The 23,777-nt window shown below is 43.1% G+C and overlaps 1 long non-coding RNA gene across 1 annotated transcript; it reads left to right on the top strand.

The window, feature by feature from the left end:
• Positions 1–6,190: 6,190 nt before the first annotated feature.
• Positions 6,191–18,507, top strand: LOC121068021. Its single transcript, XR_005818567.1, has 4 exons — positions 6,191–6,263; positions 11,101–11,200; positions 16,008–16,194; positions 18,245–18,507. It is a non-coding gene; the product is annotated as an uncharacterized LOC121068021 (long non-coding RNA).
• Positions 18,508–23,777: the final 5,270 nt, after the last annotated feature.

Here is a 23,777-nt window from a genome sequence, read left to right as displayed (position 1 = left end):
ACCTACCCCAGAAGTAGCAGTGTATGTACATGTGCAGCTGCAAAATCTTTCAATTTCCATGTGTCAGTGGAAACTATAACTGGATTACACTATTTTTGCTTTATGTAAAAGATTTTATCTTCCTACTAATATTTAACACTTTTTACTAATTCAAAGACATCACATGCAGAGCTCCAGGTATCTTACGAACACTGAGGAGTCACTATGTTGTAGCCTACCAAAATACCTACCTCTTTAAACATTTTTCAAATGGACAAGATGAATAAGGGGGTGATGGGAAGAAAATTCTTCAGAGAAAATCCAAGCTCAAAACAGAAACAAGATTTCTTAATTTATAATTCAGGGGTCTGCACTATTCTCATTCCTTGTTCAAAGACCTACATTTTTTATTTTAAATTTCAGGCAAACTTTAGATGCCGTACTCTTTTCTCCTGAGTATAAAAATACAAATGAAGAAAAAAGTAAAAATGTTAAATAATGATATCATTTGTTCAGAAAGTGTAGACTGACAAGTATATGCAAGGAATTACTGAGTTCATTTTTTTTCATCTACTCTAATATTTTCCTAGCTGAAAGAAAATGTGTAAGTTCCTCAACCATTTTATTAGTCATCATTAATAGGAGTTAAACTTTATGCCATTTCACTGACAAATTCCCCAGCCAGGCAGCAATGTAGTAAGTTGTATCTGATACAAATTAAAAAAGTAATAATAAAAATAATTGTTATCTTATATGTGTATGAAATCTTGAAACAGTCAAACAACAAATATCCCACTCACAGACATGACAACTATTTCCATGGCAATGAGGAGGAAGGAGATTGAGAGAGGAAGGCAAGCTTCTTACTACAAGGTACAAAATCTAAAAATAGGAAATACAAGTACATGAAAAATTAAGGCCCCTGTAATCATACATTTCAATGGAGAGATGGTGTTACTGTTATGTATTTCTGCACAACAAAACCAAAACCCTGCCTAGGAATTCTGAGCATTTCCAGAATCCAAATAGTAAGAGGAAGCTATTCAAAGTCACAAGTTTTCATATTAACTGCAACGGAAACAGAAATAAGGCTTTAAACTTAATCAGTTACTTAAAATGAATTTATAGAGAGTTATCTTTTCTCCTCTCTGTGCTTAAAACTAGATCCATTTGTACATTACTGATGTACGTGCTGAAAAAATGTGCACAGGCAATAATGTACTAATCTTGCCTGAGTATTTTGAGGGAGGGAGTTTGTGTGCATTATGCCATTGCTGCATCTTAAGGTTGTGAGTCACTAAAAAAATACAGAGAAACACTTTTTGTAGTTTGAATAAGACTTTTTTTGACAAAATATAAATACAGGGAACTCATTTCTAAGTTTGCTATTATTATTCTATTAAAAGTCAGACAAATCTTGAAACATTAAATACTCAGATGGAAACATCATTATCACCAGCATTTGTTGCATGTGTATTTACTGCATTCAGTTGACATCCTAAGTATACCCTTATACTCGCATAATGCAAAGAGCTCCAGCTCTCCCCATACATGACATAACAGTAAAAAGAAAAATCTAAGTTGATATTTATTCATCTATTGAATCTCAGCCAATATCTACCACTATTCACCACGGCTAGTGGTAATTTCACACATGTAGGAAGCGCAGAAGGCCTTTGCAATACTTGAAAGCTTGAGATTTGCATTATTCTGAAGCCTTTTTTTAGTTCTATTGAGTATATAATGATAGAGTAAAACACGGGCATTTAAAAACAGACAAACAAAAAAACCCTTTAATTTAGTAAAGACTGAGATAAACTAATAAAAGAAAATAAATACAATATTAAAGTTGTAACCCTCCATTCTCAAAATGATTCTTATAATTAAATGCTCTCCCTTCCTTTCTGTCAAGATCTAATTTTCTGCAGGGATGCCAAGGGGACCGCTGCTATACATTTTCCTAAAGTTAGCATGACATCATCTACTAAGTGCCTATGACATGCTATTTACCTTTCTTGTCAACTTAGAGCTTTTCCATTTAAGAATTGTTTAAATGAATCTTTATGCATTCACACCTATACCTAGAGGTATCTGTTTTAAAACAGTGTTCATTTTATATTTCCTCCTGTTTTATGCCATATGCCTCTTCACTGATGCTCTTCAGATATAATATATAATAACAAGTGCAAGTGAAATAAAAAAGGAAGCAATTTAATTTTCCTTATTTGCCTCAAGTATTTATTGACAGGCAAAGGTGATAAAAATTCCAAGGTAAAAGGTCTGGCTTGACATCTCATTTAAACAACTTAGTAGTGTAGTGAACAACTAAGTAGCTTTGTCCCCTGCTCCAAAACTCAAGACAACAAAATCCTAAAACATCCTTACGTATTTGCCTTCTGAAATACAGCACAATATTTGGGAACCTATACTTGATGGAAGAGATTCCAAGAGAAGCAGCAGAGAGTTGTTGGTTTTAATATATATAAATTCCTCATCTATTAAAAGAAAATCTATGTACATCAGTAAAAAGTATTAAAAAGGGGAAGATTAATCAATATGTGAATAAGTGTAACCACCCTTTCTTCAGTGGATTCTTCTGAGACAGAAATTCATTTTGCTCATGCTGCAGAACCCCTCTATTCAAACAACAGCCTGGGAACAGAGATGGCCCTTTAATCGTCTTCATTACCGAAAGGCAGAAGCAACTGCTATTGATTAACACAGCATTCTGTAAGATCCATTTCTTCCAATTAAATTTGTATTCTCTTTCTTGGATGTCTAGTTTTATTTAGTTCTGAACAAAATTACAGACGTACCTTTGTTAACTCATGTGGTGATAATTCATTTCCAGAAACTGTTCCTCTCGGTAACGCTAGCTATTACTGATTATAGTATTGCTCAAGGCAGATTCCTTGTTGTAAATGGCATTGAACATTTTACCTGGATATTGCAACAACACATTATGAGCATTGGGATATAAACAGAATAGTGAGTAATGTGGCCAGCCTCTGGATTTAAGCAATAAACTAGTCGACTTGTGTGTGAAGACACACTCAGCTAGAAAATTGAGCTATCATCAAAGCATCTGATACAATGCCTGCATCTTTTTCTACTTTGCTAGTGACTGATCATTACATTCAACTGTGAACCACAGCCTGAAATAATAAAGGTCAGAGTTTTCAAGGACGGTTTCTGGTTTTGAGTTTCCAGCTTGAAATACCTATAGCTGGATTTTCCAGGTGCGAGGTTCCAAGACTTTTTACTGGAACTATATCCCCTCAGCATGAGGAAAAAGCAAAGCCAGAACAGGCCTCACACCACCTCACATCAAAAGCCATTTCATTAAAGAATTGATCCTAGGGTTTAACATGTGTCAGAAGGGTGGTATGATCTCTACTAGCATATGTTCATTAAAAAATCCAGATCTAAAATATTTATTTAGTCTACCTCAAACTTTTCTCACCTCATTTCTCAACATGTTTTGTCTGCTATTCCAAAAAGAAAATTTGCAAATTTTGGAAATTTGGCTCACTGTGATAAACAATCTTGGCCTTTTTTATTTAATACGGAAGTACTGTGAAAATATTCTCTTAAAAAAAAATACAGGATCTCTACATTTATAAAAATAATAAATTTACATTATGCTGGTATAAACATTTGTGGGCGTCTCTTGATTAAAAAAAAAAAAAAGAGAGAGAGAGAATTACATTAAATCATCTTTCAGCGAATTCCAGAGTGTTGTGTTCATCCATTATGTCACTGGTTACAAAAATGGGAGCGTGGCAGCGCTATTAGAGAAGTCTGCCAGAGTTCAGGACACAAACCTGGCTTTGTCAGCAACCTGTTGTGACCTGGTCCAGCGCACCATATGAAAACTTCATTTCTCATCAGCTTTCCTAATACCAAATGCACCTCACTGAAGTGATTTGCTACTTTCACATAATGGGGGTGGGGGATAATTCATATTTGCAAAGTTATGGGTGATTTCTTACTGAAAGGAAAAATACGTTTTTTACTTCTCTAGCATTTAATTGTGTTTGTAAAGGTAGGACAAAGCTACACCATATACTGTATTGAACGAGTAGGTTTTCCTTTTATTACCGGCACCAAGAAGTACTATATGATCTCCCACTAACAATGCTGAGGTTGTCCTTTAAGCTGCTGTGCTGCTCCGTCAGGATATTTCGTCTGCTCTGAAGGTAAGCACCAACTTGTTCAACTTGTGACAGCATTTTGCCACAGTCCTGTCAAGCAACCAGGAAGCACGCCGAAAAGAGAGCGATTAGGCCAAACGCCTCCTGGCTTTGTGCAACTCAGACAAACGAGCACGCGTCCCGTAAAACCCGACGTTCAGAAATCCTCCGTCGCCGTGACCTCCCGCCCCGTCTCACCGCGGTCTGTTCCCTGACCGTCTCTGCCTATGTGCACCAGAAAGGTCCGCACGTCCGGGTGCCGGCCGCAGGGCCGGCGGTTCCCCGCGGCGCCGAGGGGTCCGGCGGCTGCGCGGGGCGGCGCCGCACCCCATGGAGCCCCCGCGGCTCCCCCGGCACCGGCATCGCCGCCGGCTCCCGGCGCCACGAACCCGTCCCGTGCCGGGTGACACAAAGCGACATCGCTCGGGGACGTACCCCCCGGAGGCGAGCCCTGCCAGCTGTCGCTGCCCCGGCAAATTTAAATCCGTGAATTTCTGCAACTTTTCCGCCGCACCTCCCAACCGCCTTCTGGAAACTTCGGGCAAAGCCGAGGAGCGAGAGGACAAAGGGCCAAAGAACAAAGAGTCCAGCCGGGAGGGGAGAGCAGGGCTCGGGCTGACCCCAGAGCGGAACCTCTTCCCCTAAAAAGCAGGCGTACCGCTCCGCCGATCCCCAGACAGCAGCACGGCCCCGGCGGCGGCTCTGGGTGCTCTGAGGGACCCCAGGAAGGCGACGAGGGGGAGGACAAGGCAAGGTGCCCTTAGCGCCCCGCCGCAGAGCTCCTGCTGGCCTCAAAGCAACCTAAAACTCTCGCTGAAGTGTCGCTAAGCACGGTTTGGTGGATGCCCCCCTCTCTCCCCGGCCCCGAGCGTGATTCCTGCTGTAAAATTCCCTCCCTGCCTTTAGCACTCGAACACCCTGGAGAAGCGGCAGGTGCCCCTGGTCACCTGTTGCTGCGAGGTTCCTGTCCTCTGACCAGGGTGTGCCATTATTTTATCGTATTTTATTTTATTTTTATTTTTCATACGGCGCTTGCTGCAAATGCCCCATTGCTCTTCGAAAGCGATTTATCCCTGGACGACGGGGATTTTGCTCCCGAGCGCAGCAAAAGGCGCGGGCGGAGGCAGAGGCTGCTCGGGGAGGCTGCGGCGCTCGGCTCGCTGGGCTGCCGGGGCAACAGCAGCGGCCAGCCTGCAGCTGCCCCGCGCACGGGCACGGGGAATTGCCATTATTTTCTCGGGCAGGCATTTCCAAAGAAAAGAGGTAATTGACGTGGTTCTTCTTTTGAGTAATAACCAAAGGGAATCTGAACTTCACCTGAGAAACTTCAAGAGTCTTTTTTTCCCCTTTCTTTCTTTTTCACTTAAACTAAAAGTGAGCTAACAGGGGTTCACTTCCCTGAAGGTGAAATTTATCTAGTTCTTAATTAGGAGCGCAAAGGAACCAGCGAGCACGGTACGAAACACCCACGGACGTGGACATTGGCGTGGAGCGGTCCCGACCGTAAAACCAGGGGTGCGCTCCCTGAACCAGCCCCCGACCCTCACCTCCCGACCCGAGCAGCCTTCCTCGCTGCCAGAGAGGTGGGAGAAAGGGGGCGGCAGTGGGGAACGAGACAAAGTTGAGACCCCGAGGGTCGCCACCGAGGAGCACTGGGTGCAGCTGTAACACGCGTTCGCGTGAAATGCTGCTCTGGGAACGGGCGTAAAACTTCGCACCAGCCGCTGCCCTGGGTTAACTGAAGCCAATTACTTGGTTTCATATAAAAGGTTTCGCGTATGGTTACATGTGAGGAAATACGAGAAGCTGATGAGTCTGTCTTTGTTATGATTTAATCAAATAAATTAAAGGAGAAGGGTTAGGATACACCCAATTTTGGACTTCAAAAAAAAAAAAAAAAAAAAAAAAGAGGGAGAGAGAAAAAAGGAATTAGTTTTCAGGGACGCTCTCTGTCCAAACATTTTTCTGGTGTACAGAGCAACGTCAGGCTTGCTGAGTCCACTCAGCTCATTGCTGCTGGTTGTTTGGGCTTTCTCTTTTCCTCCTCATGGAGCACCTTTCATAAGCGATTGGAATTTCGGGGGGGAAAGGGTGAGTAGGTGCCAAAACAAGTTGGGGGTGGGGCAGAATTTTGCGTTTCAAGCAATTTAGCAGGCAGCAATTCTGCTTACAGCAGAAAGGTAGGTGGGTACTTGAAAACATCCTCCACCGGGGTGTCCTACTTTAGCAATTCTAATTAAAACAGGGTTTACAAGATGCAAAGAAAGAGCAAGCTTCTTGCCTTATTTCCAGTGGGCGTGGGGGATACCGTCAGGCACAAAGTGCTTCTAGCTTGTTCTAACGTGCACCTTTGTTTAAAAAGAAAAAAAAAAATCAAGCATGTCCTCTGATTTCAACTAATGTATTTTTAACTGGATTTCTTTCCTCTGCTTTGTGTGATCTGATACCTACCGTGTAGCCCTGGCCCACTTTCAGCCCTGCGGGTGCCCTGTATTATGTGTGTATCTGAAAGAAAAAGGAAGTCTTCCATCCAACCGTCCTGTGCCCTATACCTGTGCTTGGGAATTGAATTGTGGCCAGCCCTGGGGTCAGCAGAGCACGTTTCCTATCTCTCTCCTCGCTGCCTGAACCAAGAGGAGCCGGGACTTTGTGAGCCTAGCGTGGCTGTGACCAGCCGGCACCTTGAATCAATAACGCGGCCAGTTTCCTGACGCTTCTTTTCCGCGGCTCCTTATTGAAAGGGAGGCTTTACTGCCACCTATAAATAGCCCCAGATCCGAGTCACTTTTTCTCCGTAAAGCAGCCAAGTTGCAGCCGAGGGAGCGGCAGTTTTGGGGAATTTCGCTGGTGCCGGCCCGAAACGCGACATCTGCAGCCCCGGGGGGTCTCCGGGGACCCGCACCCAGCGCCGCGCCGGCTGCCTCTGAACTTTGTTCCCAGGCACGGCAGGGAGAGGAGCGAATACCGATACTCACCCTGCTCTTTGGATTTCCAGGTGCAACTCCGGCTCTCCCTCTTCTTTGTGTATAAACGAGCAAAGATTACAGCCCGGGCACACGCCGTGATGATGCCCCGGGTAACCCCGGCCCTGTGAATTTGACGCTGCGCTAACCCGCTCCGAGCTGGGGGCTGGCTCAGCACCGCGCCTCTGCGCGCTGCCAGCGGCTCGCTCCGCACCCCGAGCCTCGTACCCGGCTTCCGAGGGGTCTCCGAGCCCGGTACAGGCTGTCTCCCCCCCTCTCGCCCCCCTTCGAGCCCGCTTTGCGGTTTCTAAAAGGCGTACGCTGCTGTGGGGCTCGCCTGCGCCCGCTGTGCCACGCGTGGGGAAAGGGCAGGGAAGGAAGGAGCGGGGCTACGGCGAGCCCACGGGAGCCGAGAGCCCACGCGTGGGGAAAGGAGCGGGGCCACGGCGAGCCCAGCCCGCTGCTCGCTGCCGCCTGCCCCTGCCCGTGGGGCGCGGGGGCTCTCCACTGCCCGCACGCCAGGCGCCGAGCCCCCTTCCCCGCGTCCTTCACGCCCGCTTTTCCTTTTTTTTTTTTTTTTCTTTTTTTTTATTTTTTTTTTTTTTTTATTTCCCACCTTTTAATTCCCCCAAGTGGGTCCTGCTGAATACAGCTCGTTAGCCGCCCTGCTACCGGGGTAATTGTCTGGGGGGCTGAGTGCTCCCGGAAAAGAAAAGCGGAGGAAGAGGGAGGGATGTAACCTCCGTTATCTTTCTGGTACTAATTCCCAGCCGGCTCGGGCTCAGGGGACAAGGCGATCGCTTAACAAACCCTCCTCCTCCTCTCCCTCCACCACTCCTTCCTTCCTTCCTCTGCTCCGGCACATTTTCTCCCCCGCGCTCGCCCCCACGCTTCATTCCTCCTCGTGGGGAGGAATAAGCCGTGCGAGCTCAAACTAAAAGGAAAAGAAAAAAAAAAAAAAGGAAGAAAAAAAAAAGAAAAGGCGGGTGGGAGGGAGACTGGACGGGAATAAAAAAATAAGAAAGGGGAGGGAGGAAGAAAAAGACAGAAAGTGTCTGTGCCTGATCGCTGACCATCTGTGCAAAAGGTGATCGTTGTTAGGTACTCACATGGCTGGTGGCAGAGCGGCTCTTAGCAATTAATAAGTCTCTCAGCTTGAGATCTTCTTTCCCCTTTTTGATTGTAGCGCTCTCTGTGTGTCTCTCTCTCACTCGCGCACACACCAAACCGCTCGGATGCTTCAGGACCGGCCACTTTGCGAGGGGAACAACACGGGAGGGTTTGTATTACTCCAGGTTCGTGTGTGTAGCCTATAAATAGCGAACTTTTTGATGGAATCAGCTAACAAATGAGAGGAGAAGGCGTAATTTTGCGCAGGGAGCCCCCCTTTCTCTTTGCAAGATTAAAACCCCCCAGGCAGCAGACAGAGCTGAAGTTGTGGGTGTGTAGGAAGGAATTTGACTTCACCGTGATTGTGCGCGAGGTTCTGGTTTGTTTGTTTATTTTGGGGGCTTGCTTTGGTTTTTGCCCCTACAACCCATATGTTACACGCTCCCTCCCTGCCTTCCCAACAGGGGCAGGAGCTGACCCGGATTAGCACCGACTTTAACTCCAGGTTGGAAACACGGTGCGTTTGCGGCTTTTTTTTTTTTTTTTTTTTTTTTTTTTTTTTTTTTAGGGTGGTGGAGGTGAAGAGGGGCTCCCCGCTAGGTCGGGTGGAAAGGAGGGAGGCGGCAGGCAGCATTTCCTGAACGCGCCTTCACTTTAAAAGCAAGGGCGGGGGGGGGGAATAGGAAAGAGGCAGATTGGGATTATTGGGGTGGGGGGAGGATTTGGGAAGGAGGAAAGGAGAGGGGCGAAGCGTTAGCCTGGAGCTCTGGGTCAGCCACGGAGCGAGGCAGCCACTCACGAGAAAGCCCCGAAAACACTCCTCCTGGGGGTTACCCCCGCGGCCGCCCCACGCCACGCCACGCGTGGGCGCCTGGCCGGGACAGAGCCAGATTTGGGGTGGGTTTTTTTTTTGGAGGGGGTGCAGCCCCGCGGGCTCCGAGGGCAGCCTCTGCCCTGGCCCTTCGGGGACGGGCCCCGGCCCCCTCGCTGCGGCACGGCTCCCACCCGCGCCTTCCCACGCGGGACGCCCTACGGGTGGGTGGGATGGGCTGGGGGGACTGGGGGGCGCGCAGCCCGGCCCGCGGCGGGGGCGCGCAGCAGGCGGCGGGGAACACCCGCGCGGCGTGGGGCAGGCGGCCGGGGACACGCGTGGGGGCGCGCTCACACCCCCCGGGGCCCCTCGCCTCGCCTCGCCTCGGCTGTCCCCGCGCGGTTCCAATCTCACGGCTCATAAACCGGGAGCCGGGGGGCTCATCATTCACCTGACGCAGCCTACCGGGCAGGGGAAAAAAAGGGAAAAATAAATAAATAAAAAAAAACATCACGCTGCGAGAAACAGCCAGAAGCGGGCAGGAGGAGAGCGGCGCACCCGGGGCCGCCCCGCTGTGCGTGGGCTCCGCACGGTCCCGCATCACCCCGCATCGCTCCGCACCACCCCGCAGCGCCCCGCGGCCGCTGCCTGGCGAGGCCGAGCAAAGCCGCGATGGGGCTTAAACCGGGTGCGGGGACAATGCCGCGGAGGAAAAGAATAAAACCTTGGGGACGAGAGGAGGGTGGCCTCCCGCATCTTTTATTTATTTATTTACCCCCCCCTAGCCCCCCCCCCCCCCCCCCCCCCCCCGCCGTAAATAACGCTGGGAGTTATTTTGTCCTGCGCTCAGATCTGACAGATTCCCCTCCCGGCTGCCAAGCACCAGCTCCGCGGCGCCCAAGGGGACGCGACACAGGGAGCCGGGGGTCGCGGGGGGATCGGGGGGGGTTTGGGGGGGTCCGGGGGGGTTCTTCGGCTGCATACGGGCAGGGCGCCCCCAGAAACGCCGCACCCGCTGCTGAAGTTCCCCTAACAGCGGCCGAGAGCCCGGCCTGAGCCATACAAGGATGGCAGCACTCCGAGAGCTCAGCTTTTCTTTCTTTCTTTTTTATTTTTTTTTTTTTTTTTTTTTTTTATTTTTTCTTTAAGAACTGGGATGTGAAAAAGTTTAGACGACGAGGTAATTATCAAAAGCAATATAGCGAGTTTTACGCGGAGACCCACTTCGCAATTTTACACCGAGGAGCAAAATACGCCGGCGGAATCTCGGGTCATGCCCAACAATGGAGCGATGTTCTCCCACTGTTTAATATACATGGGGTGGGAAATGAGGGGAAAACACAGCCAGCACCTGTAGTGCCAAAGGAAAGAAAGAAATCAAATTACTACATAATATTTTGGGGCTGTTTTGCAGGGCGCTCTTCAAAACCAGACCCGCATTTAATTATAGCTCTAATGATTTTTCTGTGCGGCCGCTAGTTAATAGTTGGGAGCAAATGGGGTTTCTACTGAGTTTTTAAATTGATATCTTCCAAAAAATAAAGATAAAGGGGGGGAGGGGGTCCCCTTATGTGTTAATCGCACATCGGGGGCTGTAAGTGACCGATCCGGACCAACTTTTAATTAACACATTGACCTGCCAGAGAAGAAAACTCCTTGAAAAAAATGTTACATGTGCACCAAGAGCCTTGCTCGCATTTTGGGATCGGCGCGCCTGGAAGCCTGCCTGCCCCAGGGCTCGCCCCTTCTATTTTTTATTTTTATTTTTTGGGGGGTGGTCTCCCGAAGGAAGCGGCTGGGCACGGAGGTGCTCCACCAGCCCGGGGCCGCCGCCCCCCGCGGGGGCTGCGTGGAGAGGCCGGGGATGCTCAGCAAGGTGCGGGGCGTTTGGCGACCTCGGTGTGTGTGTGTGTGTGTGCTGTGCAGGGGGGTCAAAACAGCCCCATGTGGGTGGCTATCCTCTCCACTCTTGCCTCGCTGATCCTTTATATTTGTCCTTTTTTTTTTTTTTTTTTTCCTCCTTATTTTTCTTCTTGCATTCCAGCCCAGGTTTCAGGCAGGTTAGATGCTTGCCCCACACGCCAACCTCTAAGCAGAGAGACTGGAGTATGTTACTGCGGAGTTAAAGTCTAACTCCTCTGCAGGTAATAATTAAAGAGCTTCTTTCTAAATCTCTTTCCCCTCTGCAGAAACACCGAGGCTTTCTTTCGCAATAGATTATATTGATCGCACACACGGGCACGCTCTCTGCCGAGCTGCTGCTGATGGCAGGCGATCTGCTCTCCCTTCCCTGAATACGCTTCCCTGGACCTTCCTTTACTTCTTCTAGCTGAAAGGTCCCTTTAGGACTGCATTTCTACAAATGCTTCCAAGGCCCCCCCAGAGAAGCCTCAAATGCCAAAGGGGACTGACAGTCGCTCAGCTGCACGCATCCAGGCTGTGGCCGTGCCTTTGGTTTTTACCCCATGTTTATATCGTGAACGAGTTTAAAAATAAAAGATATACGGGACACAAAGTCACTGCCATCAGCAGTGGAATATCTCTGTCAAGCGGGAAGGCCTCCAACTTTTCCTAGTGGCGACGCTTTCCAAAGAAAACCTTCAGCCTCATCCCAGCAGCCGGACTGAAAGTTTTAGGGGCTCTCAATTACTTGAGATCATAAATTAATCTGCCAGAGAAGTGCGGCACACACCTGATATCAAGGGAGGGTCAAGAGCTGCCCAGTTCCAGCTGGTCCTGCGTTTGATTTACTTCGGGCTGTTAAGATGTATGCTGTGGTGTTTTGATAAGAAAAAAGGAGTCAGCAGTTTGATTTGGCAGTTCCTTTTTTTTTTTTTTTTTTTTTTTTTTTTTTTTTTTTTTTTTTTTTTTTAACACCCTTCTCTGTCTGAAGAGGGCTGCAGGTTAAGCTAAGGAGTTGTTTTTTGTTCTTGGGGTGTTTTTTAGCAGAGGCTCTCGGTCTGCATGGGCTGTCTCGTCCCTTGCTGTTAACACCTAACTGCATTTCTTATCCTCTGGAGCAAGTCAGAGAGTGGCCTAAGCTTTCATGCAGCTCCTCCACCTCGTGCCTTCGTGGGTGCTCACCCCAGGCAGGGCACGTGGAGCACCCAGAAAGGCAGTGCCCGGGACACAGCTCACCATGCGGGTGAGCTGCTCAGCCTCGGCAGCGCCCTACCGCAGCCCGACATCTCTCAGCCTCCTCTGCCATGGGGCCTTGCTGCCGTGCTGCGTCAGGCCCCTCAGAAATCAGCTCGGTACGTGAATGCTTTCATTTTGCACCGTACAGACGCACTCCTGCAAGCTGCAGGGCTGAGCGTGGGAGGGGGGCTTGTTCTTAGCTGAATGAATCTGTTACGTGCTGGTTGCCCTCACGCCTGCTCTGCCCTCTCCTAAAGCCCCCCCAGACCTCCAGTCACAGTCTCGGAGAGTTAGACAGTACGGAAGGGATGTTCTCTCTGGTGCATGTGTTTGTGTCGCCTGAAGGCTCCCAGTAACCCTCCAGAGCAGAGGCACATCGCACCTACAGCATGCCTCAGAGGCGGCAGCAGCGGTGTCAAAATGGGGGATGCAGAATCAAGCCAGGAGTTTTGGACCCTACCCCTGTTTTTTTTTTTTTTTTTTTTTCTCCTTTCCTCCTGTTTTAGTTTCTCTGCCTGTAAAATAGGAAAGTAATAGTCACTGACCCTATTGCCTTTCCACGAGGCAATTACTGTTTGAAAAAAATCAGAAACCCTCAGAGGACATAATCTGTGACAACAGTCAGAGGTGGATGCACTGCCATTCCTCGTGTTGTGCTTGGCTAATGTTTCCCAGCACAGACCATATTTTCTGTTGCATGTAGCTTTAGAAAAAACATCATCACTTAGACTGAAAACTGATATGCTGACTGTCTGTACCAGGATGATTATTTTGAAAATACCTGCCAAAACAATTTGTCCATTTCCAAGAACAAGGTTATGGAAAAATAAACAGTTTTGCTCATACTAAAAAAATGGAAACTTTTTCCTTTGAAATGCTCTGCTGCCCTCAGGCTTTGAAGCACAGACTCAAAATGTGACCTTTTTCATTTAAAAAGCGCCTTTCCCTCTCTCAAAAAAATTATCCAAATATGGCTAACTTGCAAATATGAGATTTTTTTTTTTTTTTTTTAATGAGCACACTCTCAGTCATGGTTTCTTTTATTCTATCAGAAAAAAATATATATAAATTGTTAAAGATTGGTCCTAACTGAGGGCAGAAGCTTAAGGATACTGTGGTAAAGCTAGATTTCCACGTTAATCCCCACCTCCAAATTTTCCCTGTGAGCCCGAGCTTTGGCACAGGATCTTAGAAGTAGGAATCCTATCTCCTCTAAGCTCCAAACGATTTGAAGGTTGCGTCAAGAAGAAAGGTCTCTGCATGAATACGACAGGGAGAAAAATCCACCCTGTGACAGAGCAGGCAACAGAGGCAGCCAAACAGCCCAGAGAGAAAAAGCGGGACTGGTGTTTGGAGGCAGGAGCCTGGGACTGATTAGGTAAGGAGACACAGAGGTTGCATGGAAAAAGCAGAGAGAAAGGGTTCGGTTGAGGAGCCTGGAGGGGAGAAAAGGGACTAGCAGGGCAAGGATAACAGAACCATCTAATGTTGTCAGCCAAGAGCAAGGATACGTAATTACAGGATGTCCAGAATAGCTGGGCTGAATTGTATTTGAAAAATAGTAAAATCATGAAAGTCAAAATGTTTTATTTCAGTGTTATTAGCTGATGCATTTCAACTCCTCAGTTAAGCATTAATGCTTGTTGTTTTGAATAGAAGCTGTTTTCTGATGCTGGAAAGAATTAAATGACCTTCAAGAGACGTATTTCTGAGCCTATTCAAAATATTTTTAAATAATTTTTTTTTTGTGTGTCTGTGAGTGACCACCAAGGTAGTGGAACACATTACGCGTTCATCACTAGCTGTAACGCCAGGCACTCAGGTGTTAAGGCAGTGACTAACTCGAGGGTTTCAGAGCACCTTTATTCAGTTTCCCTGCACAAGACCACATGGAGTTTATTCCACCAATTTCCTAACACACAGATGGAGCCCTGCAAAGCACACGTCCTCTGGGGGCGAGTCACAACTTTGTAGTTTTTATTCACTAGATCTCTGTCTAGTTTGTCACAGAATTGGGTACTGTTCGCAGAGAAGGCAGACTGTTACAAGAAGAGAAAGCAAGGCCTCATGGTAATGTGATAGCTGAATTTGGCTAAACAAGTTTGAATCCATTCCCATTTCACCTCAAAGCTTCTGTAATGTGGGGAAAGTCACCTCAAAATGTAATGATGAGCTGAGATTTTCGTATTATAAGGGCCCATCATGAAATTTTGGGGTCTGATTTGCTCAAGTGAATCCCTCACTGCTTCAGACAAAATCCACAGGACTGTACATTAACTGTGCCAAGGGATGCAGAATGCCAAACAGGCTGAAAAAAACGAGCAACTGGCATCTCTAATTGGATACTCTAAATTAGTGGGCACTTCTGACTTTAATCTCATCTGTTTGGAACACAGATTTATTAGAAGGATACAACTATCTCATGGCTTTCAGGTTGTAAAAGATGTTTGCTAAACACACTGTACTATCCTGAGGTGGGGAGAGGAACAGCAGAAAAATAAGTGGTGGGTTCAGACTGGGATTTAAGTTGTGTGCCCCTACAGAGTCCCGCACAGGTAAACTTAACAGTAGGAACTAACTGCTGAAGAAAGCCTTGCTCCACGTACTACTTTGAATGACAAAGGGTTGCCTGTGAAAAAGTCAATCAGAAAAGCCCCACTGCCCTCTCAAATTGCTTTCTTTTACTGTTTAATGTGAATGGATGAAACAAGTGTTTTTTTTTTTTTTTTTTTTTTTTTAAGTTATTCATGAAAAGATGGATGGACAGGGAGAAAAAAAAAAGAGGAACAAGTCTAGGGTGTCTGAGAACATGGAAATAAGGTGCTAACCCATGTCCCTACCAGTGACAGCCCTTGTATCTGGGACACTTGCATTTCAGACATACGACCTAGCAACTTGCCTATAAATTACTGCACAATCTCCTTCTCTTTTTTTTTTTATTTCTTTATTTTTTTTAAATCCTCCCAGTTGCTTCAGAACTAACATTTTTGTTATGACATAGTCTGAATTTTGAGGAAAACTGTGTTTCCTGAAAAATTTTTGATCATCTGCAGGTACATGACAACATAACTAAAGGCTGTATGATAAAACATCCATTCAAGGGATTGGTACTGAGCAGTGTGATCAGCTTTCATTCAGTCATTTCCTACTACTTTGTACTGTTTCTAAATGTTTACCAGGTCTGTAATGTCCTTTTAGTTTGAGTGTTTTTATGTGTAAAATATTATTTGACTATGCAAGACTTATTCCCTACCTAATATATTGCTGTTCTTTTTAATTTCCTTTGAAGTATAGGTTTGTATATCTGTTCCTTGATTTTTGATTCCTTATAGATTTTATTTCCTTGTTTTTTCACTTCATTCAGACCCCTTGCAAATTTAAGGGTTATTAGTGATATCTCACTTATCTTCATAAATGGGTTTTATTAATTAATTAATTTATTTTTATTTTACTTTTTGGGGAGTCATCTGCTTCAGAAAGGTAGCAGATTGATAATTTTATTATTTCAGCTCATCTGCTGATCAGGTTCAACACAAGTAACTTTTCTGTCTTACCAAAGTTAAGCATAATAGCAAAAGAATGATTGAACTCGAAAGTCCAACTACCCTCTGTCTTGTTTTGCTCAATTAGCACATATTTAATTGCTTATTTATTTGATAACACTGGCAGCTATCCACTGGGAAAGGGACTAAAATCTTCACATGATTTCAAGTGGGTGGATGAGCCATTAACAACGTAGTTTGTTCTGAGGAGGGCTGGATTTGCACAGTCCAAATGACTCAAACTTTCAGAATTGTGTTTTCTGTATTATAGCACGGTGAGGTTCCAGAATCACTCTCCTTGCAGTCATAAAGCTAGGAAGTGCAATCACCAGGCATGTGGTCCTGACCTCAGACTGAGGATCCTTGGCCTAGAGTCAAGCAGTTGCTGCAGTCACCGAAACAGCCAAATTAACTGTCTGCTTAGCCATGGATTAAAATTCATCCACTGATCCAAGACAGTAAGTGAGACAATAATTCGCTACTCCTACTTTGCTTCACAGCAGATCCTCATTTAGAATAAAGCTGCAGTTCAGCATCAGTTTTTATGCCCAGAAATAATCATGATGGCATTGTAAAATTGTACCTGTAATAACTCGAACAAATGGGATAAATAAATGCAAATGTAAAATGAGAAAACGGATCCAGTTCTTAGTAATGCAGAGACTGTATGACAGCAGAGTATAAAGATAGCTTCAGGAGTCCTGATGTAATCAGCAGCCACCATTATTTTGAGTAGTAACTCGTAAGAAATAAAGTGCCATTTCCTCTGAGTAAGGACCTCTTCAACATCACTTTTACCACCACAACCTAACTGTCTGATTCTCTAGCAAACCACAGACTTGATTGAAACTCTATAGAGTAAATTGCTTAATGCTTTCTAGAGACCTCAAATATGTGAAGTACCTAGTGCGTAAAAGTGACAGCTGATATCAAAACCAAGCAAAACAAGACTGACCAGCTAGGGACAGAGCATATATCTTTTTTTTTTTTTTTTTTTTTTTTTTTAGCATTGTTATTAGATGTTGCACTTGTATTTAGTAACAGGGCAATACAAGCTTCAAAGTCCATCATTTTTATACCAACATACAAGACAGAACAACTAGTGCGTTCTCAGTTATGCAATGCAAGGATGGCCATCTGCTGCTGAGGAACTGATTTTGACCCAGATAACAGCAAGTGTTTGTGTATCACAGACAGAAGCTCATAGTGCGACATCTGCACCTCCATTGAACAACATTAATAAAAACACAACAACTTAAAAAAAACAACTTCCAGACATAGTATGAGTCATATTGATACAGTATATTAACTTCTGTGTTTATATACCCTACATTATCACTCTTTGCAGAGCTAAATTCTCCTCACCATGGCCAATAATAATAAAAAAAAAAGAGAAAGAAAAAAAAAAAGCTATTCTTGTCAGTGTATCTGACCAAGTCAAAGATCTGATATCCTTGTCAATAAAGCTTTACTATTGCTTGTGATGATAATCCCGTACCATCCCACCCCTGAGGTGACTATATCTCAATCATGAATGGAAAGATCACCATGTAAAACTACGTACCCACTTTGATGTACAGTAATCTGACTGTATCTCCATGTATCTTGGAAGGCTCCAAAACAACAGTAGGGGTCATGGTAAATCATTTGAGTATAAGGTTAACGCTCATTGCAATAGCATTGCAATATTTCATAGGTACATGTGCAAAGGCAAAGGTTTTATTCATAAATACACTGATGATATAATTGCCTTGGACCCTCCCAGCATAAATTTAGAGAGAGAGGAGTGAAATAAAAGATGACTCTAATTTTCTGGCTATGAGGATGCCTCTTCCCACCAGCAGTGGCTGGTCCATCTTTGTCACACTCGGCGTTACAAAACTCCCCACTCGCTCACCCGTATCACCACCAGAGAGAAGGTGAAAGGCAGAGCTGTCTGAGGAAGTAAATTTAAGATGATTAAGATAGTCTGGACTTGCTGTACGGCCTCACTAGTTCACTCATGAAGACTTGCAAAGGCAGAAATGGTAATTAGGCACCCAGTCTAACTTTCACAAGCAAGGGGCAACCTCCTTAAAGGCAGAGTGCCTGTCTCTCATTGAGTTCAAACTGTCATGAAGAGCTACAGTGTTTAAACTACTTTCACAGGGTGAGGATTTTCCATATATTTTTTTTTTTTTTTGTGGGGGGGTCACAGTTACTCCGCATTTATGTGAATGAGAAGTGTATACAGGCTTAGTTGTGACACCAGCAGAGAAGTGGAAAGTGCTTGAAATCTGGCGGCTAAAATGTGTGACTCTTACTAAGTTTAGCTCTCCCTCTAAATATTAGAATTGCATTTAAACTAAGTATTCATGATAAAATGTTCTGACAACAATAAAAGTGGAAATTCTGGAAATTTTGAAAATTGGAAATACTCAAATGCTTGCTGTCAAACGGAAACTACTGTAAAAGCAGGTGCTGCATGCTTTCAGTGTGATAGACATACCAATGTTCTATCTTATACAGCATGTATGGGCCAGGACAACAGCAAGCAGAAAGCTCAATAAGCCTCCATCTTCTGCTTGGACAAAATGAGGTGATGATGAAGAAGGCAAAATATGTAGAACTACATATGAGAATGAGGCTTGTACATATACATGGATGAGGCTGAAGATGAAACAGTCTCATAAATAATGGTGCTGAGATGAATAAAAATGGCAGTTACTTCCCAGCCACCACACAAATCTCAAACACTGTCGTATGTTAATGATTTACCATTATGTTATGACAACCTGAAAAGTATGTTTTTTCTCAATGACTACACACTTATTTCAATATGCCTTACTAATAAATTAACATACCTTTGCTATTTGTTTCATCAAAATGCAGGTGAACTTTGCCTAAATACTGAGAACTGTAAACTTCACGCTAGAGTTGTAATATAAAAAGCTGAGGGAGAGTATTTTAAAAAACCTAAAATGAATTAAACTCTTGTTTTATTTAGTGGAAGAGTAAAGATCTATAGTATATGTGTTTAACTAGAGTCATAAATGTACCAACATTCTTAAACGTACTAATATTTTTAAACATATGAGTGAATCAAGTAATGGGCTGGAACAAAGCATACTATTAGCAATGCTGCATTCAGAGTCAGTTTGCAGTTAAGCAGACAAGTAAATTTAAACACAGAAAAGTAGATTTTTAGCTCAATAAATTTACCCCAAAGACTCTTTTTTTTTTTTTTTTTTTTTTTTTTTACTGTTTCATAACAGTCTTTTTTTGGTGGGAGAAATACACTTATTAATCTGAAAGTGCAAAGGAACCTCTCTTTCTTCAGGAATAACTTATTGCCTGCATATTTATATCTTCCCCACCCTTCATTTAGAAACTATTATTTATCTCAAGACAGGAGGATATCAAACCCTACTTTTTCTTCAGATTAGAACCTATTGGCAATCACTCAGACATGTCCGTGCCATAGATGAAAAGAGATTCAGAACTTTCATACTGTGCTTGGCTCCTTGTGCGGAGATGTTGCATCCCGTAAGCTCTGAAGGTGGTTAGACTGCCAGGGCTGGCTTCCCTGATCTCCACTCCTTAGCTACAGAGTTTTCTTCTCCTAAAGAGAACCTGGAGCAAGTCTCATATCTTAGATGACCTGACTCGTCATCTGGAGCAATCTCTTTACTCATAGCTGTTGATTTCTCACCTGTACGTCTGAGGTACTGACTGTGCCATCTATTTAAAGAGTTTATTTATTAATTTCGTTCATTTATTTTAATAGAAACAATTTATTTGCTGGCTAAGCATTCTCTATGCTTTGGACATCAACATCCAAAATGAATCAAGGCTGACCATTTTCCTTCACAAGACACTCTATCTTTTTCCCCTGCCAAAAAGAAAGCTCTTCTTGTTGAATAGGAAATACCATGCTGGATCATACAAATGGTCCACCTGCGCTAGTGTACCATGGTTTGCATGGTCAGATTCTGGCCAGAATCAGACACCCAGGAAAAATGCTGGAATTACACCATAAGGAAGTGGAAATTATCTCCTGGTAGACTTACTCTGATTTCTAAGATTCAAACGGTGCCTCTTACTTCAGTCAGGGGAAAAGCTTATTGACTTTTATTTAATGTTGGATCAGGACATTAATATGTCATATTAATATGAAGTTCCTCAGAAAAGCATGTTTATAGTGTCAGCATCAATTTCAAAGAAGCCTAGACTTTTAAGGCTGTGTAAGCACAATGGCAGGTTTCTCCTTCTGCTCATTTGTTCTTACATATTAAACAATAACTTCAAATACCAACAATTGACAAGGTGAATTTTACATTCACTTACACCAAATGCATTTTAGAATAATAAATGTTAGAATTGTATTAGCATTAATGGAAAACATTTTTTTTCTGAACTCTTTGTCATTTTATTCAGCAAAGGAATTGAGAAGATGACATGATCAGTAGGTAGGAAAAATATCTGTGGAGATGCTACTCACTATTACTGTTGAATGAACATGATACTTATGGAATAGATAAGGAACTTTCTGATCTTGCACTTCAAGACTTAGAACGTGCAAATGCCTCTGAGAGTACTATTAATTTCATTGGATCTTGGATGTTGACAAGATAAACCAGTGCTAAAAAGGCTAAGTCTTCTGCTTGTGGATAGCCCAGACACTCAATATTGCTTGCTTAGGCCCCACAGCTAATTTTTAACAATGTGGGGATAAGCCAGTGACCCTGTGCTCTTGTTTAGGAATGTCTGACCACTCACCAGTCCCAGTTGCTACAGCATAGCCACTGTATTGGAACGTACTGGTGTTTAAAATGTACCCAGTTCAAACTTCTCTGTGTTGTTACCAGGATATAAGCAATATTGTTACTTTGGAGTGAAAGCACATTTTGCTGTCTGAAAAATTTTTAAAAGTTAAGAATAGCTCAAGGAAGAATTAAATGGGTTCCATTTGAAATTTCGTGTTAGATTTATGAAACTACTTTAATGAAATGAAGGTGGAGCACTTAGACTGAATGCAGTAAAATGGTGACATTAACTTAAAATAACAAGGAAAATATATAACTAAATTATATGTATATTATATATATATAAAATATATAAAGTAAATAAATAAATTAGGACAGACATTGTAGAACTATGATTAAGACCTGTGCAAATAGTAATACAATTGAAAAAAAGAGATATACTTATTCTGATGTTAATATATTTGTGTGTAGCAATTTATAATTAAAACAAATCCCACTTGCTACATATTTACAACTTTATCAAACGAAGACCATCAAGCTGTATTATCCTGGGTAATTTATTGTGTGTTTTTTGTTTTCTCCTTCTGTGTACATACCTAAATCATGAAGAGAAAATGAGAACACTAGCAAAATCCAAACACTTTATTTAAAACAAGAAGTGTAATTGTTCAGAAATAGACTATTGACTTTCACTGGGTTAAACAGCTCATGTAGTGATTAGGCTTGAAGCTATAATTGTTCTTGTCACCCAAACTCTGCTCAGTCAATATCTTTTTATCATATACATTTTTAATCACATATTAATAAACAAGAAGGTGTGCTTTATTGATGGCTGGATTAGTTTATTGACCAACTCGACAACTCTATGTATGGTTTCTGAACACAGAAACAAGGTCAATGTGTAAAGATGAGGAATAGTACATTCACCATCTTTAATATACTCCATTCTAGCCATCTACTTCCTTTCTTAAAGTGATGCAATCCATACAGCTTCTCCATTAAAAAAATATATATATATATATATTTGAAACAATCTCACTGTTAAAGTACATTTTGGGCTGAGTTTTAGGAACTATAAACTATGAGGTCCTCTAATTTAACATAATTTTGTCACCTTGACACCAAACTGTTACTTTTTAAACTTTTGAGAAATCAAAGTTTCAGATACTAAAATATTCTTTAATTACATATGGTTTTGAAAGTTTTTAGATTTTCAGATTCTCTTAACAACAAACTCTGTTCATCCTCCTCATCAGTTCAGTCAGTTTTTCTCTCTGTGAATTGCTACTGCAAACATTCCTTTTCAATAATTCAGGTTTGGAATGATGGCTTCTAAAACAACATTAACAATTAAGACAATAATAGAATGTGTCAGCACCTGTGTGTATTCTTTCCTGTCAGACAAAAACCGTGTATAGGAACTCACATTTCCTTTTTTAGAATTATTTTTCAAAAGGATGGAAAGTATAGTAGAAATAGATCTGTTCACCAGTATCTCCATTTGTACAGAATACTGTTTTGTAATAGGAAAGTATTCAATTGAAAATATTTTGATGATTCTGTCTATCAAATGCTCACATGATATCCTAAAACCAAGAGTCATTTGATAAAACATCTGACTGCAGCATGCATAGCAGTGCACATCAGCCAGACACAAGGATGAAGTGTGTTTCCAACCTGAAGTTCACAGTTGCTAAACCCATCCAAAAACTCTTATTCTTAAGGTATGAGATTAAAACAGGTCAAAATGTTATTTACTGCAGTATTATATATCAGTATCTCTGATCTTACCGGTGTCTTGTACCTGAACTGTTTAGGTGGTGAGACATGAAAGAAAAAACAAAACAAAACAAAACAAAACAAAACCAAAACAAACACCAACATCGGTTCCCACTGTCTCTAAACCATACAAAGAGGTGACTGGTGACTCAACCACTTTCCTGGGCAGCCTATTCCAATGCCGCACAACCCTTTCAGTAAAGAAATTTCTCTTAACATCCAACCTCAACCTCCCCTGGTGCAACTTGAGGCCATTTCCCCTTGTCTTATCACTTGATGACATCTCTTTTCCCATCCAAGAATTGGGTTTTGTCTTTCCTTCCTAAGTACAGCATTATCAGCTTTGTTTTCCAGGCAGATTCATTCATGTACTATCTGATAATATTTCTCTTCTTTCTAGGTCCTTTTATGATACTGTCTGGATTCATACTGTTTTTCTAGGAAGAGAGAAAAAATATCTCAGTGCAATCCAAAAGTGCTCTTCTGTGCCTTTGACTCTGTTTAAAAGATGTACCACTTCTGTTTTCTTTAGTGAGTATAATCATCAAGCTGCCGGTGAAGGGAAACACTTAAGATCCATATACACTAAAGTGAAAATGCCTAGTGTAATGATGAAGAGAAAATTGCTAGTATAAAACAAAAAGCAATGCAGAAATGCACCAATACCAAGTGCAGGGTAAAATCACACAGATGACTAACATACTGGCAAAACCATTCTTATTCACACGAATGTTATCCCTGTAAAAGTGCCAAGTGCACCAAGATGTTGTGTAGCAGTTCTGGTCATGTAAGGTAAAGCTTCCCAGAGGCACCCTTTAATTGGTCTAATTTTCCCTGCCAAACACCATCAAAGTTCTAGATGTTCAGGCCAGGTCTTGTCACTTTATTATTTCATCACTTTCTGGATTACCTACTCTCAGCAAAAATGCTCTCAAACATATTTGCTGCCTCTATGTTTCTCTCCCCTTTGCATGCATATGCATAAACACACCCCCTTCCATAAGAGCCTTGCTGAACCCTTAAAAAATAAAGAAAGGAAAATAATGGAGCTTGAACTACTATTCAACTCCATAAGGTAAACAGCTGTCCAGATACTTTTTAATTTCAAGGACAGGCAAAGGAAATCTTCCCAGCACATTAGAAACAGAGTCCCCTCTATTTCTTTTTCATTTCCAGCCTTCTTGAGGAAAAACAAACACACGCACACAAAACAGATTCCAAGAGAAAGAAAAAAATGAAACACAACACAGCAATGCAAGCTGTGTTCCATATGCTACTCCTTACTCCCTGTGTAGATATGTAGGAAGTATATGGAGTTAGGTTAGCACAAGCATTTCTGGGAAAGTTGTTATTAAAGGGAAGGCAACTGCTAAAGTCAGTTCACGAAATGACTGAGACTAGTACTGCATTCAATGAATAGGCTGTTTTCCATAGTAGTAATACACAAAATCATGCCAGCATGGGATGACTCACCACAAATAGGTGGGTTTGACTCTTGGCTCTGACATTGACTTATT

The sequence above is a fragment of the Cygnus olor genome, chromosome 3, assembly GCF_009769625.2.
Source record: "Cygnus olor isolate bCygOlo1 chromosome 3, bCygOlo1.pri.v2, whole genome shotgun sequence".
NCBI lineage: Eukaryota > Metazoa > Chordata > Aves > Anseriformes > Anatidae > Cygnus > Cygnus olor.
The sequence above is the reverse complement of the archived record's forward strand: the minus strand, read 5'-3'. Positions and strand labels throughout refer to the sequence as shown.